Here is a 24,024-nt window from a genome sequence, read left to right on the forward strand (position 1 = left end):
AGAAAGGTGAAATCTGGGACTTGCCAGCCATTCCAATAAACCCATGTGGACATCAGTATATTTCTGCAATAGATAAATGATTCAATGGAAACCATGTAGAAAATTTTGAAATTATATTAGCTCTTTCAGGCCACTATAAGGTTTTCAACTTCAGTGAGTTTAGAAGTATTGTAATGATGCCTATTTCATAAAATATACCTTCTTGCCAGGCATTCTTTGATGCAAGCCACTACTTCGCATCACATTATACTACTTGTTCCAAAATATTCTGCTGCTCCTAAAAAAATAGTTTGCCGAAAGACAACACATACTGTTTTCTGAAATAGGCAGGAAAAGTAGCTTTAGAGATATTGAGGCCACAGAAGGAACATAGACTATGGAATCAAAAACATATCATGATGGTACCAATATACTAGCTGTGTGAAATTGTGCCAGTTACTTAAAATTTCTGAAATTCACTGTTAAACTTAAACAATATCTTCCTTGTAGAGTATTGTGAAGGTTAGATAATACCCACATACCATGTATTGCACATAGTAGGCGTTTAATAAGTGGCAATTACGTAAAGAAAATTTTGTTTTAAAATTCACTTTTTTAAAACGTAGTTCTTGTCCTAATTTTAAGGCTTTTTGGCTTTTCTTATAATTTGCTAACGAATCATTGATTGCTCAGTAATGAAGAAATGTACTAAAATGCAGAGGCAACTTGATTAGGTATTGCTGATGAACTCCATTAGAGACTACTAAAATATAGAAATTTGCACTTTTGCAAATAAAACATAATGGAAATGGCACTTCTGAAGACATTGGGTTTTACTATAAAGATCAGAAAACATTAAGCCTCAACTCCTTCAGGGCAGTCAGTGAAGCTTACTTCATGTTCGTTAGTGCCTATAACAGTGCCTAAAGAATAATATTTGGTGCAAAACAAAAAACAAAAACAAAAACTAAAGATAGCTTTTAAATGAATAAGCATTAGTTTATTTACCAATGGGTATCATATGACTGCTGAGGGCACCTTTTGGACAGTTTATCACAGAAATGATTTGTAAATTCCAAGTGGACTTAGACGCCATCACTAAAAAACATTTTATGTTCAGTAAAAGTAACACATTCCAAATAAATTTTATTCTTTCTCCATGGACAGTTTCCAGACTGGGAGATTATAGAAAGGCATCTTATTACGATGAAGATTTTAGATGAGTGTTTCATAAATCTTTCATGACAGTCTTATGAGGAAAACATAAAAACAATGTATATTTAAAATTAATTTGTAAATATATGTATAACTTTGTTAATCTATAGATTAGTATCAGTATGAAGGAAATATCAATCATGGTTTCAACATTTGTACTAATCACATCAATGAGGACATATTTGTTGAATTATGGACTCATCCAGAACTGATGAAAGTATAAAATTCAAGTATAAAAAGCTATGCTTCATCTTTATTTTGTTAGGCTAGGGAAATGATTGGACTACAACCAAACAATTTAATGGTTACAAGTTATGTTTTCAGAAAATTCTTCAGTGACCATCATACCAGATTAGGTCTTCTTTTTATATGTTTTCATGGTACACTGTATGCCTTTTTATAAACGTACAATTTATAGTGCTTAATTACTGGTCATTTTTTTTTAGTGTGTCTTTTACCTCAGGATCTCTCCTTAAGTACAGAAATCATGTTACCTTTTGAATCTGCCTGCCTAACCCAACACCTGGCACATCCAAGGTATTTAATAAAGGTTTATTGATACCATTCTACCCATAAACCCTTTACATCCTATTATGCCTAATCTGATATTAATCACCTTTTTGTATTAAAAACTGTCAACCAGATTTATGGAATTAAAAATTTGTGGGGTTTTTTGGTAAGGCTTTACATTCTTGAACTGAGGAGGTTTGAAGACTTTGTCTCAACCCAATAGAAATACATGATGTGCACATTTCTGTGTGTCTCTTCTAAATTTCACACTCATTGACAAATACTATCTAGAAACTAATATCTAAGGATATAAGTGAAAATGAAATGTACTAGCTAGCTACATTTTGTAGCTATTGGCTACATATTTGAGAGCAACAGTAACCTGGGGGCTTATTTTTCCTCTCAAACCAGGGCAACAGATTTATTGTAGAAGTAAACTGATACTTACAAATTTTCCATTTTTTGCAATGAGAACTTTTAAGATCTTCTCTCTTAGCAATTTTCAAATAAACAGTATCGCCCTTTAAACTGTAGTCACCATGCTGTACGTTATATCCTCTTGACTTATTTTATAACTGGAAATTTGCACTTTTTATCTGGCAACAACTAATTTGTTCTCTGTATCCACGAGGTTTGGTTTTCTTTTCAAAGCCATGTATAAGTGAGATCGTGCATAGTATTTATAAATTCTGACTTATTTCACTTAGCAAAATGGCATGAAATAGATGAATGTTGTTGTAAATGTCAAGGGGTCTCCTTTTCTAATGGCTGAATAATATTCCATATTATTAATAATAGTCTTTTGATGGACACTTAGGTTGTTTCTATACCATGGCTATTGTAGATAATGCTGCAATGGACATAGATCTTTGAGTTAGTGTTTTTGTTTTCTTCAAGCAAATATCCAGAAGTAGAATTTCTGAATCATATGGTTGTTCTATTTTTCATTTTTTTGAGTGACCTCCATACAGTTTTCTATAATAGCTTCACCAATCTACATTCCCACCAAGAGAGTACAAGAATTCGCTTTTCTCCACATCCTCACCAACACTTATTTCTTTCAGTCCTTTTTTCTCCATAATAGCCATTCTAACAGCTATGAACTGATATCTTATTGTGGTTTTGATTTGCATTCCCCTCATGTTTAGAGAGGGAGCACCTTTTCCTGTACCATTTGGCTATCTGTATATCTTTTTTGAAAAAAAGTCTATATAGATCCTCTACCCATTTTTTGTCAAATAGTGTGGGTTTTTTTTTTTCTATTGAGTTTTATTATTTATTTGTATATCTTTTATATTAATTCCTTATGAGATATCTAATTTGCAAATATTTTCTCCCATTCAGTAGGTTGTCTTCATTTTGCACATGATCTTTTTTCTGTGCAGAAGCTTTTTAGTTTGATGTAGTTCCACTTGTTTATTTTTATTGACTGCTTTTGGTGTCAAGTCCAAAACAAAAATCATCTCCAAAACCAATGTCAAGTAGTTCATAGCCTGTTTTCTTCTAGAAGTTTTATGGTTTCAGGTCTTATATTCAAGTATTTAATCCATTTTGAGTTAGTTTTTGCATATGATATGAAACAGATATAAGATTCATTCTTTTGCGTGTGATGTCCAGTTTTCGCAGCATCATTTATTGAAGAGACTGACCTTTCCCTATTGTATATTCTCTCTTCCTCTCCTGCAAATTAATTGACCATATATACATAGGTTTGTTTCTGGGCTCTCTATTTGGTTTCATTGGTCTATGTGTTTGTTTTAATACCAGTGCCGTACTGTTTTCATTACTATTGCTTTATAATACAATTTGAAATCACCATAATGCATCCAACTTTTTTCTTTATGCTTATGATTGCTTTGTTTATTCAGCAACTTTTATGCTTCTATACAAATTTTTGGATTTATGTTCTACTTATGAAAAATGTCAGTTGGAGTTTTGATAGGGATCGCATTGAATTTATAGATTACTTTGGGTGGTATGGACATTTTAACAATATTAATTATTCCAATCAATGAACACAAAAGTATCTTGTCAATTTTTTGTCTTCTTCAACTTCTTTCATCAGGGTCTTAGAGTTTTTAGTCTACTGGTTTTTCACTACCTTATATTTATTTACCCCCAGGTGTTTTATTCTTTTTGATGCAACTATAAATGATATTATTTTCATAATTTATCTATGTTCACTATTACAGTATAGAAATGCAATAAATTTTTATATTGATTTTGTACCTTGAAACTTCACTTATATTATTAAGAGAAAATCCTAATCAATGATAATAGGTCATCTGCAATTGGTGACAGTTTTACTTCCTTTGGGTGCCTTTTCTTTTTTCTTCTTGCCAAGTTGCTCTGGCTAGAATTTCTATGTTGAATAAATGTCATGAGCATGGGTATCTATCTTGTGTCTGATCTTTGAGAAACAGATTTGTGCTTTTTACCATTAAGTATGATGTTAACTGAGGCCTTGTCATATATAGCCTTTACTTTGTTGAGATGCATTCTCTGTATATCCACTTTATTGTGAGTTTTTATTATGAATGTATATTGATGGGATTTTTATCCTTCATTTTACTAATGTGATGTATTACATTGAACTATGCTTGCATCCCTGGAAAATTCCACTTAAACATGGTATATGATATTTTAAAAAATAATTTCATTTTATTTTTATTGAAGTATAGTTGACATACAATTTCCTATTAGTTTCCGGTGTATATCATATTGATTTGATAGTTTTACACATTATAATCTCCACAATAATTTACCATCTGTCATAATACATAGTTATTACATTACTATGTTCCCTATGCTGTACATTTTATCTCTGACATACTTTATTTTTTAATGTTTATTTATTTTTGCGAGAGAGGAAGACACAGAATCCAAAGCAGGCTCCGAGCTGTCAGCACAGAGCCCAACACGGTCTTGAACTCACGAACCATGAGATCATGACCTGAGCCGAAGTCAGAGGCTTAACCAACTGAACTACCCAGGTGCCCCTCTATCACATATTTTAAGCCTCAAAGTCTGTACCTCCTAATACCCTTTGTGTATTTCACCTGTCTCCCAAACCCTAGAAGACCCCTCTGGTAACCACCAGTTTCTTTTCTGCACCTATGAGTCTGTTTCTGGTTTGTTTTGTCTTTTTCTGTGTGGCTTATTTCAATTATTGTGATACTCTCTAGGTCCATCCATATTGTCATAAATGCCAAGATCTCATTATTCTTTATGATTAATATTCCATTGGGTGGTAGATAGTTGGATAGATAATCTCCATATGTAATCACACCTTCTTTATCCATTTTTCTATTGGTTAACATTGTTTATTTTCATATCTTGACTATTATAAATAGTCATTGCTGCAGTGAACATAAGGGTATATATAACTCTGGATTGGTGTTGTTTTCTCATATAAACACCCAGAAGGGAAATTGCTGGGTCATATGGTGTTTCTATTTTTCATTTTTGGGAAACTCCATATTGTTTTCCATAGTGACTATACCAATTTTCATTTCTACTAACAGTGTACAGGATACCCTTTTCTTCATATCCTTGGGAAACACTTTTTTCTTTGGGTATTTCTGCCAACAACCATCTGACAAGAGTAAGGTAATAGCCCATTGTGGTTTTGATTTGCATTTCCCTCATGCTTAGTGATGCTGAACATCTTTTCATGTGTCTGTTGGCCACCTGAATGTCTTTGAAAAAAAAATGTCTATTCAACTCTTTTGCCCATTTTTAAATTGGGCTGTTTGATGTTTTGCTATTAAGTTGTATATATTTTTATATATTTTGGATCTTAACCTGTTATTGGATACATGATTTGCTAATATCTCCTCCCATTCAGATTTCCTTTTCATTTTGTTCATGGTTTCCTTTGTTGCAAAAGCTTTTTCATTTGATATAATCCCATTTGTTTTTAGTTTTTGTTGCCCTTGCCTAAGGAGACTGGTCCCATCAAACATATTGCTAAGACAGATCTCAGTGAGCTTACTGCTTATGTTTTCTCCTAGGAGCTTTATGGTTTCAGGTCTTATATTCAAGTCTTTAATCCACTTTGAACTTACTTTTGTATATGGTATAAAATAGCACTCTAGTTTTATGATTATGCAGGTAGCTGTCCAGTTTTCCTAACACCATTTACTGAAGAAACTTTCCTTATTTTATATTCTTCCCTTCTTTTCCATAGATTAATTGCCCATATAGGCACTGGCTTCTTTCTGGGCTCTCTATCCATTGACCTATATTTCTGTTTTTGCGCCAGCACCATACAATTTTGATTACTATAGCTTTGTAGTATCGTTTAAATTCCGGGAGTGTGATATCTTCAGCTTTGTTCTTTCTCTCAATTGCTTTGGTTATTTGGAATATTTTGTGGTTCCATTCAAATTTTAAAGTTCTCTGTTCTAGTTCCATGAAAAATGCCATTGGTATTTTGATGCGGATTACATTCAATCTGTAAATTGCTTTGGGTAGTGTGGACATTTTAATAATATTCTTCCAATCCATGAGCATGGACTATCTTTTCATTTATTTGTGGTGACTTTAATTTCTTTCAGTAAAATCTTACTATTTTCAGAGTTGTATGATCATTTTAATTTTAGGTTGAAATTCGTTTGCTAATATGTTTTGAGGATTTTTGTATCTATATTCATGAGGGTTATTAGCTTGTAATTTTATTTTCTGTAGTGTTTGTCAGGTATTTGTATCAGGGTAATGCTGGTCTTGTAAAATAAGTTTGGAAATGTTCCTTCCTTTTCTATTATTTTGAAAAAGTTTGAGAAGACTTTGTATTATTCTCTTTTGAATATTGGGTAGAATTCACCAGTGAAACCATCTCATCCTGGACTTGTTGGGATGTTTGTTATTACTGGTCAATGTCTTTACTATACCAATCTTAGTACGTTGAACATTTTTAGACATGTACCCGTGTTTCTAGTTTGTCCTATTTGTTGGCACGAAATTGTGCATAAAAGTCTCTTATAACTGATACCACAATAATACACAGGATCATGACATCTCTTCTTTTGTTTCTTGAGTCTTCTCTTTTTTTGGTGATGGTAGTTAAAAGGTTTGTCAGTTTTATTTTTCAAAGAACCAAAATCTCCTCTATTGTGTTTTATTTCCGTTGTTCATTATTTCCTTCCTTCTACAAACTTTAGGCTTTGTTCATTGAAAAACAAAAATTCCTTAAGGTGTAAAGGTAGCATGTTTGAGTTTTTTCTTTTTCTTTAGGTAGGTATTTATTACTATGAACTACCCTGTTACAACTGTTTTTGCTGCATTCTGTATTTTACTTGGTTGTATTTTCATTTGTCTCTAGGTTTTTTTTGGTTCCTTTTCTGATTTCTTTTTACCCATGGTTACTTACTAGCATGCTGTTTCATCTCCACATTAATGTGGAGAAATATTGAGACTATAAACTGACTTATTTTTATATATTGTCTTAAATAACCTTTGAAACATTCTTGAGTCAAAATGTTTAACCATTATCCTTTACCATGTTAGAAATGAAATGTTGTAATATGATTAACTCCTTGTATTTAATGCTGTATTTTTCTATTTTATATAGTATTTGGTAAGTTTTACTCTCATGTAGATGGATTGGTTAAGTTGCAATGCCAGTTTGACTTAAATTACCTTACTTGAGGTTAAAATGCTTTTGGACTGTCAAAATTTTGAAATGGAAGCAGAGTTTGTGAAGATAGTGGAGTAGGAGGACCCTAAACTCACCTCATCCCATCTCACAAAAAGATATCACTCACAATGAAGTAAATGTGAGAATTACCCAAAGACTAGCAGAACAAATTCCACCACTAAATGTAGAAAAGAAGCTACATTGGAGAGATAAGGAAGGACAGAAAGAACGGTAGGGAACTGGTTGTGGGTATGGAGAGGGGAAAGCACCAGTGAGCCCAGGCAGGGAAAAAGAATTTTGTAATGTCAGGCCTTGAAACCAGAGGGGTTAATTTCTGTGAGTTTGTATAACCAGTGGGACTTGGAGCCTGGAGCTTTAAAAGTCAGCTGATTTGCATTGGGCAAGAGGTGAGAGCCTGTGATAGCTGGGTTCTCACCTTAAAGAGAACAGCTTGTAGAAGTGACAGTTTACACAATACCAGGGGATAAATGGGAGGGATATCTTTTCCTACTGATTCGGGGGGACTTCCCTAAGAACAAAGTAAATGACAGGATCCATTTTCCTCCCTTGTCCCCCAGCATAAACACTGACAAACTTGATGCCTAACCTGCTAGTGGTGTGCCCTATAGTGTGTTGTTCTCCTGAGGACTCATCCATCCCAAGCCTGTTGGCCTTGGCCCTGGGCTTAGAGAAAATTTTGTTAACACCACATTCTCTCCATCCAGCTGCCACCTCCATGTTTCTAGCAGCCCCCATGCTACAGGGTAACCAGCCTAGGACAAGTGGTGCAGTGCAAATTCTGCTAACACTGCTGCCCCACCTCTTGAGGCCTCCTATGGTCATGCCCAGGCAGAGTTGGCCGGACTGGGTCTTATTTACATCACAGAGAGGCCCCTAGCAGGCAGAGACTCAACACAGATATCTGGACAGAAAGAAAAGTGCTTCAGACACAATAGCAGGATGTAAACAGCACACATAGACTCCTCTGGTAAATAGGGGACAATGCACTGCAGAGCACTACAGGTCCTCTTCTTCATAAAAATGCTATTTTCAAAAGCAGAAGGTTTAAATGACTGTCCTAAAACACAGAAACATACACAGAGAGGTAGATAAGGAAATAAAGAAATATGTCCTAAATGAAAGAACAAACAGGAGATCTAAGCAAAACAGAAATAAGTGATATGCCTGATAGAGAATTAAATTAAGTAATTATTATAAAGTTACTCACTGGATTTCAGAAAAGAGTGGAGGACATCAATGAGACCCTTTACAAAGAGATACAAAATGAAATACCAGAAGCGAATAACTCAATAAGTGAAATTAAAAATATACAACTGATGGAATAAAAAGCAGGCTATAGGGAACAGAGGAATGTATCAGTAACCTGGAGGATACAGTAACGGGAAACAATCAAGCTGAACAGGTGAGACTACTGCATAATGAAAATAGGTAGAACTCAATAGCTCCATCAAGAATAATAACATTTGCATTATAGGGTTCTAAAAAAGAGAAGAGAGAGAAAGGGGGGAGCCAAAAATGTATTTGAAGAAATAATAATTGAAAACTTCCTGAAACTGGGGAGGGAAACAGAGATCCAGATTCAGGAAGCACAGAAAGTCCTTGATAAATTCGACCCAGGGAAGTCCACACCAAGACACATAGTAATTAAAATGACAAAAACTAGTGATAAAGAAATAATTTTAAAGGTCGCAAGAAAAAAGAAGACAGTTACATATAAAGAAAACGCCATAAGCCTATCAGCTGATTTTTAAGCAAAAACTTTGCAGGCAAGAAGGGAGTGGCATGATGTATTCAAAGTGCTAAAAGGGAAAAATCTGTAGCCAAGGCTACTTTATGCAGCAAGATTATATTTAGAATAGGAGAGTTAAGGAATTCCCCCCCCCCAAAAAAAAAAAAATTAAAGGAGTTCATGACCACTAAACTAGCTGTACAAGAAATGGTTTTTGTTTTGCATTCACAGAATCTCCCTTAATATAAGAGTAAGAAAAATAGGAAACAGAAGAGAAAAAAAATTAAGACCATCTGTAAAAATCAGTCAAGAAAAGCACAAAAGGATGTAAAATATGATTCAAATATCTAAAACATGAAGGGGAGAGGAGTAAAGAATGAGTTCAAATTTAAGCCATCATCACCTTAATATAGACTGCTACATGCAGGTGGTAAAATATATAACCTAAATGGTAACCACGAATCAAAAAACAGTAATAGATATGCAAAAAATAGAATAAGAAATCCAAATGTATCACTACAGAAAACTGGTAAACCATGAAAGAAAAAGGATCAGAGAATAACTATAAAAACAACCACAAGTATTCTATTCCATTGGTCTATGTGTCTGTTTTTGTGCCAATACCATGCTGTCTTGTTGATTACAGCTTTGTAGTAGAGGCTAAAGTCTGGGATTGTGATGCCTCCTGCTTTGGTCTTCTTCTTCAAAATTACTTTGGCTATTCGGGGTCTTTTGTGGTTCCATACAAATTTTAGGATGGCTTGTTGTAGCTTTGAGAAGAATGCTGGTGCACTTTTGATTGGGATTGCATTGAATGTGTAGATAGCTTTGGTAGTATTGACATTTTAACAATATTTATTCTTCCAATCCATGAGCATGGAATGTTTTTCCATTTCTTTATGTCTTCTTCAATTTCCTTCATAAGCTTTCTATAGTTTTCAGCATACAGATCTTTTACATCTTTGGTTAGGTTTATTCCTAGGTATTTTATGCTTCTTGGTGCAGTTGTGAATGGGATCAGTTTCTTTATTTGTCTTCGTGTTGCTTCATTGTTAGTGTGTAATAATGCAACTGATTTCTGTACATTAATTTTATATCCTGCAACTTTGTTGAATTCATGTATCGGTTCTAGTAGACTTTTGGTGGAGTCTATTTGGTTTTCTGTGTATAATATCATGCCATCTGCAAAAAGTGAAAGCTTGACTTTATCTTTGCCAATTTTGATGCCTTTGATTTCCTTTTGTTGTCTGATTGCTGATGATAGCACTTCTGACACTATGTTAAACAACAGCGGTGAGAGTGGATATCCCTGTCTTGTTCCTGATCTCAGGGGGAAAGCTCTCAGTTTTTCCACATTCAGGATGATATTAGCTGTGGGCTCTTCATAAATGGCTTTTTTTTTTAATTTTTTTTCTTAATGTTTTTATTTATTTTTGAGACAGAGAGAGACAGAGCATGAGCAGGGAAGGGGCAGAGAGAGAGAGGGAGACACAGAATCGGAAGCAGGCTCCAGGCTCTGAGCCATCAGCACAGAGCTCGATATGGGGCTCGAACTCACAGACTGTGAGACCATGACCTGAGCTGAAGTCGGACGCTCAACTGACTGAGCCACCCAGGCGCCCCATAAATGGCTTTTATGATGTTTAAGTATGTTCCTTCTATCCCAACTTTCTCGAGGGTTTTTATTAAGAAAGAATGCTGAATTTTGTCAAATGCTTTTTCTGCATCGATTGACAGGATCATATGGTTCTTTTCTTTTCTTTTATTAATGTGACGTATCACATTGATTGATTTACAAATGTTGAACCAGCCTTGCAGCCCAGGAATGGATCCCACTTGATCATGGTGAGTATTTCTTTTCATATGCTGTTGAATTCGATTTGCTAGTATCTTATTGAGAATTTTTGCATCCATATTCATCAGGGATATTGGCCTATACTTCTCTTTTTATGCTGGGTCTCTGTCTGGTTTAGGAATCAAAGTAATGCTGGCTTCATAGAATGAGTCTGGAAGTTTTCCTTCCCTTTCTGTTAGACCCATAAATGTATGGCAAACTAATCTTTGAAAAAGCAGGAACGAATATCCAATGGAAAAAAGACAGTCTCTTTAACAATTGGTGCTGGGAGAGCTGGACAGCAATACGCAGAAGAATGAAACTAGACCACTTTCTTACACCATTCACAAAAATAAACTCAAAATGAATAAAGGACCTGAAGGTGAGACAGGAAACCTCTCTGACCTCAGCCACAGCAATTTCTTACTTGACACATCCCCAAAGGCAAGAGAATTAAAAGCAAAAATGAACATTGGGACTTCATGATGATAACTTCTGCACTGCAAAGGAGACAATCAACAAAACTAAAAGGCAACCAATGGAATGGGAAAAGATATTTGCAAGTGACATATTGGACAAAGGGCTAGTATCCAAAATCTATAAAGAACTCACCAAATTCCACACTCGAAAAACAAATAATCCAGTGAAGAAACAGGCAGAAAACATGAATAGACACTTCTCTAAAGAAGACATCCAGATGGCCAACAGGCACATGAAAAGATGCTCAACATCGCTCATCAGGGAAATACAAATCAAAACCACACTCAGATACCATCTCACTCCAGTAAGAGTGGCTAAAATGAACAAATTAGGAGACTATAGATGCTAGAGAGGATGTGGAGAAACGGGAGCCCTCTTGCACTGTTGGTGGGAATGCAAACTGGTGCAGCTGCTCTGGAAAACAGTGTGGAGGTTCCTCAAAAAATTAAAAATAGATGTACCCTATGACCCAGCAATAGTAGTGCTACGAATTTACTCAAGGGATACAGGAGTGATGATGTATAGGGGCACTTGTACCCCAATGTTTATAGCCGCACTTTCAACAATAGCCAAATTATGGAAAGTGCCTAAATGTCTATCAACTGATGAATGGATAAAGAAATTGTGGTTTATATACACAATGGAATACTATGTGGCAATGGGAAAGAATGAAATATGGCCTTTTGTAGCAATGTAGATGGAACTGGAGAGAGTTAAGCCAAGTGAAATAAGTCATACACAGAAGGAGAGATATCATATGTTTTCACTCCTATGTGGATCCTGAGAAACTTAACAGAAGACCGTGGGGGAGGGAAAGGGGGAAAAAAAAAAAGAGGTTAGAGAGGGAGGGAGCCAAAGCATAAGAGACTGTTAAAAACTGAGAACAAACTGAGGGTTGATGGGGGGTGGGAGGGTGGGTGAGGGGTATTAAGGAGGGCACTTGTTGGGATGAGCACTGGGTGTTGTATGGAAACCAATTTAACAATAAATTTTATATTAAAAAAAAACACAAGTAACAAAATGGCAGTAAATACATATCTATCAATAATTACTTCGAATGTAAATGGACTAAATGCTCCTATCAAAATACATAGGGTGACAGAGTGGATTAAAAAAAAAAAAAAGAACAACAAGACATATCTATATGCTACATACAAGAAACTCGTTTAAGATTTAAATAAAACTGCAGATTAAAAGTGAGGGGATATAGAAAAAACTTATCATGCAAATGGCTATCAAAAGAAAGCCAGACAAGAAATATGTTTATTAGACAAAAAAAATTTAAAACAAAGACTTTAAAAAGAAGCAAAGAATATTATATAATAATAAAGGGAATAAAAAATATAATAAATATAAATATTTATGTACCCAACATGGGAGTACCCAACAAAATAAAACAGTTAATAACAAACATAAAGGAAATAATTGATAGTAACACAATAATATCAGGCGACTTTAACACCCCACTTTCATCAGTGGACAGATTGCCCAAACAGAAAATCAACAAGTAAACAATGGCTTTGAGTAAAACACTGGACCAGATGGATTTAACAGATATATTCAGAACATTCTACTCTAAAACAGTAGAATACATACTCTTTTCAATACACACAGAAGGTTCTCTACAAATTAGAACAGAAAACAACCCTCCACAAATTCAAGTCGATCAAGTAAACCATGTTTTTTTTTTTTCCTAAACACCGCACTATGAAATTAAACACAAGAAAAAATCTATAAAGACTACAAATACATGGAGGTTCATTAACATGTTACTACATAATGAATGGGTAAACTAAGAAATCAAAGAATAAATTAAACAGTACATGGAAACAAATGAAAATGAAAACACACTGTCCAAAATCTTTCAAGTGCAGCAAAAGCAATTCCAAGAGGAAAGTTTATATCAATACAAACCTACCTTAAGAAGGAAAAATAAGTAAGTAGGTAAGTAAATCTCAAAAACTCTAACCTTACACCTAAAGGAGCTAGGAAAAGAACAAACAAAATTTAAACCCAGAATTTGAATTTTGGCAGAAGGAAGGGAATATTAAAGATTAGAGCAGAAATAAATGACATAGAAACTAAAAATTAATTAATTAAAAAAAAAAAACAGGAGACTGTTCTTTGAAAAGGTCAATAAATTTGATAAAGCTCTTGCCAAACTCACCCATAAAAAAAAGAGAGAGAGAAGAGTCAAATAAACAAAATCACAAATGAAAGAGGAGAATAACAACCAACATACAGAAATGCAATCAATTGCACGACAATATTATGGACAACTATATGCCTACAAATTAGACAACTTCGAAGAAATGGACAAATTCCTGGAAACATATAACCTGCCAAAACTGGAGCAGGAAGAAAAAGAAAATTTGAACAGACTGATTACCAGCAAGGAGATTGAATCAGTAATTAAAAGACTTCCAGCACATAAAAGTCCAGGACCAGATGGCCTCACTAAAGAAGAGTTAATACCTATTCTACTCAAACTATTTGAAAAAATAACAAAGGAAATAAAACTTCCAAATTTATTCTGAGGCCAGTATCACTCTGATATCAAAAACAGATAAAGACACCACTAAAAAGGAGAAGTAAAGGTCAGTATCCCTGATAAACATACATGCAAAAATCCTCAACAAAATACTAGCAAACCAAATCCAATAATCCAATAATAATCCAAAAATCACTCACCACGATCAGGTGGGATTTATTCCTGGGTTGCAAGAGTGGTTAAATATTTGCAAATCAATCAACTTGATACATCATATCAAAGAGAAGGGATGAAAACTATGTGATTATTTCAATAAACACAGGAAAAGCAGTTCACAAAGTACATTTCTATTCATAAAAAAAATCCTCAACAAATTAGGTTTAGAGGGAACAAACCTAAATATAATAAAGGAAAAATATGAGAAACCAACAGTTAACATCATCCTTAATGGGGAAAAACTGAGATCTTTTCCCCTATGTTAGTAACAAAACAAGATATATATTCTCACCAACTTTATTCAACACAGTACTGGAAGTCCTAGCCACAGCAATCAGACAACAAAAAGAAACAAAAGGCATCCAAATCAATAAGGAAGAAATAAAACTTTCACTACTTGCAAATGACATGATACTATACATCGTAAACCCAAAGATTCCACCAAATAACTGCTGTAATTGATACACTAATTCAGTAAACTCACAAGATACAAAATCAGTGTACAAAAATCAGTTGCTTTTCTATACATAACAACGAAGTAGCAGAAAGAGAAATGAAGAAAACAATACCATTTACAATTATACCAAAAATAATAAGATACCTAAAAATAAGCCTAACCAAAGAGTTGAAAGACCTGCACCCTGGAAACTATGAAACATTGATGAAAAAAATTGAAGATGACACAAAAAATGGAAAGACATTCCATGTTCATGTATTGGAAGAATATTGTTAAAATGTCTATATTACCCAAGCAATCTACAGGTTTAATGTGATGCCTATCAAAACTCCAAAGACATTTTTCAGAGCTTGAACAATCCTAAAATTGTATGGAACCATAAAAGAGCCTGAAAAGTCAAAGCAATCTTGAAAAAGAAAAGCAAAACTGGAGATATCACGATTCTAGACTTCAAGTTATATTACAGAGGTGTAGTAATCAAAACAATAAAGTACTGGCACAAAAATAGGTATATTGATCAATAGAACAGAAAACCCAGAAATAAACTCATAAGTATATGGTCAATTAATCTTTGAGTAAACAGGAAAGAATATCCAATGGTAAAAAGTCTCTTCAACAAATGGTGTTGGTAAAACTCAAAAAATGTGAGTTATATCCAAAAGAATGAAACTGGACCACTTTCTTACACCAAATACAAAAATAAACTTAAAATGGATTAAGAATCTATATATGAGATCTGAGATCAAGAAAATCCTGTAAGAGAACACAGGCAGTAAATTCTGACATTAGCTGTGGCAAAATTTTTTCTAGATGTGTCTCCTGAGACAGGGAAATAAAAGCAAAACAAACTATTGGTACATCAAAATAAAAAACTTTTTGTACAGTGAGGGAAACAATAAAACTAAATGGCAGCCTACTTAATGGTAGAAGATATTTGTAAATTATATCTCTGACAAAGGGTTAGAATCCAAAATATTATAAGAAATTACACAACTCAACACCCAAAAAACAAATAACCCAATAAAAAGAAAATGGGCAGAAGACATGAACAGACATTTTTCAAAGACATCCAGATGACCAAAAGACACATGGAAAGATGCTCAACATCACTCATCAGGGAAATGCAAATCAAAACTGTAGTGAGGTATCACCTCATACTTGTCAGAATGACTAAAATCAACCACACAAGAAACATCAGGTGTTGGCAAGGATATGGACAGAAAGGAAACTTCTTGAACTGTTGGTAGGAATGCAAATTGGTACAGCCACTGTGGAAAACAGTATGGAATTGCCTCAAAATTTAAAAATAAAACTACTATATCATCCAGTCATTTTAACACTGTTTTTTTTACCAAAAACAAAAACAAAAATACTAATTCAAAGAGATGCATGCACCTTTATATCTATAACAGCATTGTTTACAATAGCTAAACTATGAAGCAGCCCAAGTGTCCTTTGATAGATGACTAAAGAAGATGTGGTATATATGTACATACACTCACATACACACACAATGGAATATTATTCAGCTACAAAAAAGAATAATATCTTGCCATTTGCAACAAATAGATGGACTAGAGAGTATGATGCTAAGCAAAATAAGGCAGAGAAACAAATACCATATGATTTCATTCATATATGGAATTTAAGAAACAAAATCAATGAGCAAAAGAGAGAGACAAACCAAGGAATAGACTCTTAACTGTAGAGAACAAAGATGGTTACCAGTTGGGAGGTGGGTGGGGGATTGGTGAAATGGGTGATGGGGATAAAGAAGTGCACTTGTTGTGATGAACACTGGGTGATGTATGGAATTGTTGAATCACTATATTTTATACCTGAAACTAATAAATGCTGTACATACAGTATACTGGAATTAAAAACAAATATATATATATATGCATATGTATATATATACATATATATGCACATATATATACATATATATGCATATGTATATATATACATATATATGCACATATACATATATATGTATATATATGAAATTTAAAAATAATGTTGAAGGAATAAAAAATATTTGAAATGAAAGAACAGCAAAGTGGTTTGATACAGAAATGACAATAACAGATGTTAATAAAAAGGATAAAATAGAAATATCTTTGATTTCTTATACTCTAAATTGTCACAAAAAGCCCTGATTTACTACTGCTTTGATAAAAACCTAAGCCCATAATATCTGTTAATTAAATGCAATAAAATTACAGTTTTTACTCTCATTTAAAAACCTATTATGAATGTTACAGTCTTTATTGAAATGAGAATACACAGTGATGGAAATATATGATTTTTTAAAGCTATATAGAATAATTTTTGTATTTATAGACATAAAATAGAATTCTAATTTAAAATGTATAGGTAATGGGGGAACCTGGGTGGCTCAGTTGGTTGAGCATCTGACTTCAGCTCAGGTCAGGTTCTCACGGTCCGTGAGTTCGAGCCCCACATTGGGCTTTGTGCTGACGACTCAGAGCCTGGAGCCTGCTTCAAATTCTGTGTCTCCCTCTCTCTCTGCCCCTCCCCTGCTCATGCTCTGTCTCTCTCTGTCTCAGAAATAAATAAAAACATTAAAATTTTTTTAAATAAAATAAAATAAAATGTATAAGTAATGGAATGCAAAAGCAAAAATGAATCCATTTACTTACATAGCTCATCATCAACAAGTGGGACATACGGTTAAAACACAGATTCTATTATTAGTCTATCTGGGTATAAATATTTACTTCATCAATTTCTACTTGGACATGTATTAATGAACGTTATTAAGTTTAGGTTGTGGCGAAAATTATTTAACACATGTTAAATGGTAACAATGTCTGGCACATTTTAGGCACTAGATAATTTTCTGCTGTTCATTTGACTTCTTAGAAACTTAATACCATACTGATTCTGTTAGTTCCTAAAATAAAAATAAAAAGACTTCCAAAATCGTATAATTTTACTTTTCACATTAAGTAAATTGTAATGAATATTCTGATTCCATCTTCTGATATTTGATTGCTATTTTTACATTAAGTGTCACCACTCTAAGAAGCCTGAATGCTACCTCATTTAGTGTGGGTAGGAGAATCAAACCATATAAGTGAATGGCTGCATAAAGAAATCCTAACCCTGGTCATAGGCCCTGCAGCACAATAAAACACCAAAAATAGTCTCCTTTTCACATTTTCTCAAGCCATACTCACACAAGCTTGAGAGGCCTGCCTTGATCACCCCAGGAAAAAATTAAAACATTATGTAAATAATATACCTTTTATAACCACTTGCTGTGGCATACATGAGTTTGAAAATCTGGACCATATTTGGGGGGGGGGAATCCATACTGCCTCTGTAGGTCGCTAAACTCCATATGCAAAAACTACAGAATAGTATCATTATTTTGTTAAAGATTATAGAATTAAATATTACCAAAGAATTTTCAAGGCAAATCTCCTTTAATGTGCTTTTTACCAGCAAAAAAAATTCCAGAATTTTTCTAAATATTTTATTTTTCTAAATATTTTATTTTTCTAAATATTTTTGGTGCAGACTTCTATTGTTAGCATTTTCTTCAGAAAAAAAAAAATCTAGATTTCCTGTGCAACATTTCTCTTTATTCAACAATTCCTTAACACTTCTGTTCTTTGGAAATGCAAAAGTTTTATGTGTCTTTAAAAGAAGTTATAGATATAATACTCTACACAAAGAATTGAGCATTGAAGGCACATTCATCCTTGCTTCCTATGACACACTTATTCTATTACATTTCTATAACAAATTGGAATTTTAAATAACAGTCATGTTCCAGTTATGGCCTAATTATTTCAGATGAAATAGGTTCCAGTTAGACTTTCATATATTAGGAGCATATTTAGTACATTTTTCTTCAGCACCTATTTATGTTGTTTTGTACCATTAAATTTGATTTAGCAATTTGGTTCTATCTGACATGCAATGGATAAAAGAAGCTGAATGTATAAGTAATTGCCAGCAAGAAAGATATTAACATGAATTTGGATGTAGCTCTAGAAAGATGTATTTTAACAGGAGATAAATCAACATAACTATGACAAAATTTTATATGAAAAAATACTCATTTGTTGTGATTTCCTAGGGTAGAAATGTAGAAACTGGTATTATCATGGGCCACTGAATATACTTTCCCCCAAAACTTGGCTCATTGCATTTCTCTTGCACTTATATACATTCATTGAAAACTACTTAAAAATTCCTGTTATGCCTTTTCATCAAATTTCTAAGAAATCTGAGATCATAAAAAAATTAACAGGAAAACTAAAATCTAGAATATTTGTCTTTACTCCTTAACATATAAATATAACATGAAATGATCTTATAACTCCAGCGTAAAGCTGTTTATAGGAGAGTTAGTTTGGGTGGAACAAATTAAAATTATACACACAGAGAAATATGAAGCATTGCCAAGCATTTAGCCTAAACATGGCCAATCAGTATGTATGCTATTGAGAATATATTAAGAAATTTTGCTATACCTATGTTTTAATGAACCAAGATTTGTGCAGATCTGTGCCTTGCTAAGTCCCTAAAGTTTGAGTTTTGAAAGTCAGCCAGCCTGCCTGGGATAAAACACAGGTGCACTCTGCTCCCAAGCATGCAGATATCCTGGACATAGATAGGGTGAAGGCAAGGACCTGATGAACACATGATCAGAGATGGTTTGCTCTTGTGTGAGGTCTTCCCAGACAGTCGTGGGTGCAAACTCTCCTCCCCAGGGATGAAGGAATGGACTGGCACTATTTCCCACCCCTGCCCCTCAGTATAAACTAACTTCAGTAAGCGGCACAGTGACGACAATGGTGGTCTATTTTTAAATATGTTTTTAAAGTTTATTTACTTATTTTAGAAAGAGAGGGACAGGGAGAGAATCCCTAGCAGGGTCCACACTGTCAGCACAGAGCCTGAACCAACCAAACAAACAAAAACAAGACCCATCTATAAACTGCCTACAAAAGACCATTTTAAACCTAAAGGCACCTCCATATTGAAAGCGAGGAGATGGAGAAGCATTTATCATGCTTATGGTCGTCAAAAGAAAGGTGAAGTAGCCATACTTATATCAGAAACTAGATTTTAAAACAAAGACTATAATAAAAGATGAAAAAGTGCAGTATATCTTTAAAAAGGGAACTATCCAACAAGATGATCTAACAATTGTAAATATATATGCTCCAAACATGGAAGTGGCCAAATATATAAAATAACAAACATAAAGAAACTCATTGGTAAGAATACAATAATAGTAGGGGACTTTAACAGCCCACTTACAGTAACAGACAGATAATCCAAGCAGAAAATGAACAAGGAAACAGATGGACTTAACAGATACATTCAGAACATTTCATTCTAAAGCAGCAGAAACACATTCTATTTATGTGCACATGGGACATTCTCCAGAATAGGTCACAAATCAGGCCTCGACAAGTGCAAAGATTGTGATCATAACATGCAGATTTTCTGACCACAACATTATGAAACCTGAAGTCAACCACAAGAAAAAATCTTGAAAGACCACAAAGTCATTGAGGTTAAAGAACATCCCACTAAAGAATGAATGGTTCAAACAGGAAATTAAATAATTAATTTTAAAAAATACATGGAAACAAATGAAAGTGAAAAAAACAGTAGCCCAAAACCTTTAGGATGCAACAAAAATGGTCATAAGAGGGAAATATATAGCAATATAGGTCTATATCAAGAAGAAAGAAAAATCTCAAACATGCAACCTAACCTTAAACCTAAAGGAGCTTGGAAAGGAACAGATGAAGCCTAAAGCCAGCAGAAGAAGGGAAATAATAAAGATTAGGATAATAAGTAATATAACAGAAGAGACTGATGAAACCAGGAGCTGGTTCTTTGAAGAATTAATATAATTGATAAACCCCTAGCAAGACTTACAAAAAGAAAGATTAAAGACCAAAATAAATAAAATCACAAATGAGAGAGGAGAAATACCAACCAATACCACAGAAATACAAATAATTATAAGAGCATATTATTAAAAAGTTATATGCCAACAATATCGGCAATCTGGAAGCAATGGTTAAATTCCTAGAAACATATAAACTACCAAAAGTGAAACAGGAAGAAATAGAAAACTTGAACAGACAAATGACCAGCAAAAAATTTAATCAGTAATCAAAAATTTCCCAACAAACAAAAGTTCAGGACCAGAAGGCTTCCCAAGGGAATTCTGCTAAACACTGAAAGAAGAGTTAATACCTATTCTCAAATTGTTGCAAAAAATTGAAACATTTTATGAGGTCAACATTACCTTGATTCCAAAACCAGGCAAAGACCCTACAAAGAAGGAGAATTATACGGGCACCTGGGTGGCTCAGTCAGTTAAGAACTGACTTCAGCTCAGTCATGATCTCACGGTACATGGGCTTGAGCCTCGCATTGGGCTCTGTGCTGACAGGTCAGAGCCTGGAGCCTGCTTCAGATTCTGTGTCTCTCTCTCTCTGTGTTCTTCTCCTGCTTGTTCTCTGTCTCTGTCACTCAAAAATAAATAAACGTTATAAAAAAATTTTTTTTTAAAAGGAGAATTACAGACCAATATCCCTGGTGAACATGGATGTAAATCTCCTCAACAAGATTCAAGAAAATTGAATCCAACAGTACATTAAAAGAATTATTCACCGTGATATAGCGGAATTTATTCCTGGGCTGCAAAGGTGACTCAATATTTGCAAATCAATGAAAGTGATTCACCACATTAAAAAGGAAAGGATAAGAACCATATGATCCTCTCAATAGATGCAGAAAAAGCATTTGACAAAATACATCTATTCTTTACAAAAACCCTCAAAAAAAGTAGGGATAGAGGGAATGTATATCAGCATAATAAAGGCCTTATATGAGAGACACAGCTAATATAATCCTCAAAGGGGAAAAACAGATATTTTCCTCTGTGGTCAGGAACAAAACTGATGTCCACTCTCACCACTGTTATTTAAATAGTAATGGAAGTCCTAGCCTCAGCAATCAGACAACAAAAATAAAATGCCACCAAATCAGCAAGCAAGAAGCCAAATTTTCAGCCATCACAGATGACATGATATTCTATGCAGAAAACTTGAAATACTCCACCAAAGAATTGCTAGAACTGATACATGAATTAAGTAAAATTGTAGGATAAAAAATCAAAGTACAGAAATACATTGCATTTCTATACACCAATAATGAAGCAGTGGAAAGAGAAATCAAGGAATCCATCCCACTTACAATTCCACCAAAAAACATGTGTGTGTGTGTGTGTGTGTGTGTATAATGGAATATACCTATGAATAATCCTAAGCAAAGAGTAAAAGATCTGTACTCTGAAATTGAAGGTGACAGAAAGAAATGGAAAAACATTTCATGCTCATGGATTGGAAGAACAAATATTGCTAAAATGTCTATACTACCCAAAGCCATCTATACACTTAATGCAATCCCTATCAAGATTTCACCAGAATTTTTCACAGAGGTAGAACAAACAATCCCACAATTTGTATGGAACCACAAAAGAACAAAGTAGACAAAGTAATCTTGAAAAAGAAAAGCAAAGCTGGAGGCACTACAATTCCAGACTTCAAGCTATATTACAAACCTGTAGTTATCAAGACAGTATGGTATTGGCACAAAAATAGGCACATAGATCAATGGAACAGAACAGAAAACCCAGAAATGGACACACAGCTATATGCTCACCTAATCTTTGACAAAGCAGGAAAGAAAATCCAGTTGGGGAAAGATAGTCTCTTCAACAAATGTCGTTTGGAAAACTGAGCAACAACATGCAAAAAATGAAACTGGACCACTTTTTTCACCAAACAAAATAATAAATTTAAAATGGATAAAAGATCTAAATGTGAGACAGGAAATCATCAAACTCCTAGAGAAGAACATAGGCAGCAACCTTTTTGACCTTAGCCATAACAACTTCTTACTAGACAAGTCTCTGGAGGCAAGGGAAACAAAAGCCAAAATGAACTACTGGACTTCATCAAGATAAAAGCCTCTGCACAGTGAAGTAAAAAATCAACAAACCCAAAAGGCAGCCAGTGGAATGGGAGAAGATATTTGCAAATGACATATAAGATAAAGGGTTAGTATCCAAAATCTATAAAGAACTTACCAAACTGAACACCCCAAACAACAAACTACCCAGGTATGAAATGGGCAGAAGACCTGAAAAGACATTTTTCCAAAGAAGACATACAGATGGCTGACACACACGAGAAGATACTCAACATTATTCATCATTAGGGAAATACAAATAAAAACTACAGTAATATATCACCTCACACTCATCAGAATGGTTAAAATGAAAATCACAGGAAAGAAACAGATATTGGAAAGGATGCAGAGAAAGGGGAACTCTCTTCCGCTGTTGGTGGGAAGAGAAACTGGTACAGCCAGTTTTTGATAGGATTATCAACAATAGCCAAATTATGGAAAGAGCCCAAATGTCCATTAACTTAAGAATGGACAAAGAAGTTGTGGTATACACACACAATGGAAGATTATTCAGCCATAAAGAAGGATGAAAGCTTGCCATTTGTAATGACATGGATGGAGCTAGAGAGTATTATGCTAAACAAAATAAGTTAGCCAGAGAAAAATACCATATGATTTCACTCAAATATGGAATTTAAGAATCAAACAGATGAATATGGAGGAAAAAAAAAACAGAAGGAGATCATAAAATAGACTCTTGACTATAGAGAACAAATAGAGGGTTGCTGGAGGTGAAGTGGGTAGGGGGATGAGTTAAATAGGTGCTGAGTACTAAGGAGGTCACTTGCTGGGGTGAATGCTGGGTGTTATATGTAAGTGATGAATCACTAAATTACACATTAAACTAATATTACACTATATGTTAATGAACTATAATTTAACTAAAAACTTGAAACAAACAAACAAAAAATAAGTTCACCTTTTGTTATACTCCCTAACTCGGCAAGAGAGTATACTTAACTTTTCTGCTTAATAGCATTTTTTTCATAGTACTTAGTGTTTTGTATTATAACTTATCTTTCTGTCTCCTCAAAAGGACTGACAGCTTCTGGAAGAATATGTAGTATATATCTGCAAAGAAAGGGATCCTACTGAAATGATAATAACTATTATCTTTGGATAGTGAGATTATTTGTGATCTCTTAAAATAAATTCCATTTCTTTCTCTGTAAAAAATATTAAAGCAAGATTGTACAACATGTTTCAGAAATACAAACAATTATTTTAGCCAGCACAATGTCAGGGATGTATATTAAGCCAGAATTCTGCTGGATTATGACCCACAGCCCAAAAGTGGACCATTGCTTGTCTGAATGGCCCGCAAATTAGAAGCGTTTTTACATTTTTAAATGGTTGGAAAAGTAAAAAGAATATATTATATATTTTTTATGCCTGTTTTAATACTATAAGAGTGGAT

The sequence above is a fragment of the Panthera tigris genome, chromosome B1, assembly GCF_018350195.1.
Source record: "Panthera tigris isolate Pti1 chromosome B1, P.tigris_Pti1_mat1.1, whole genome shotgun sequence".
NCBI classification, from domain to species: domain Eukaryota; kingdom Metazoa; phylum Chordata; class Mammalia; order Carnivora; family Felidae; genus Panthera; species Panthera tigris.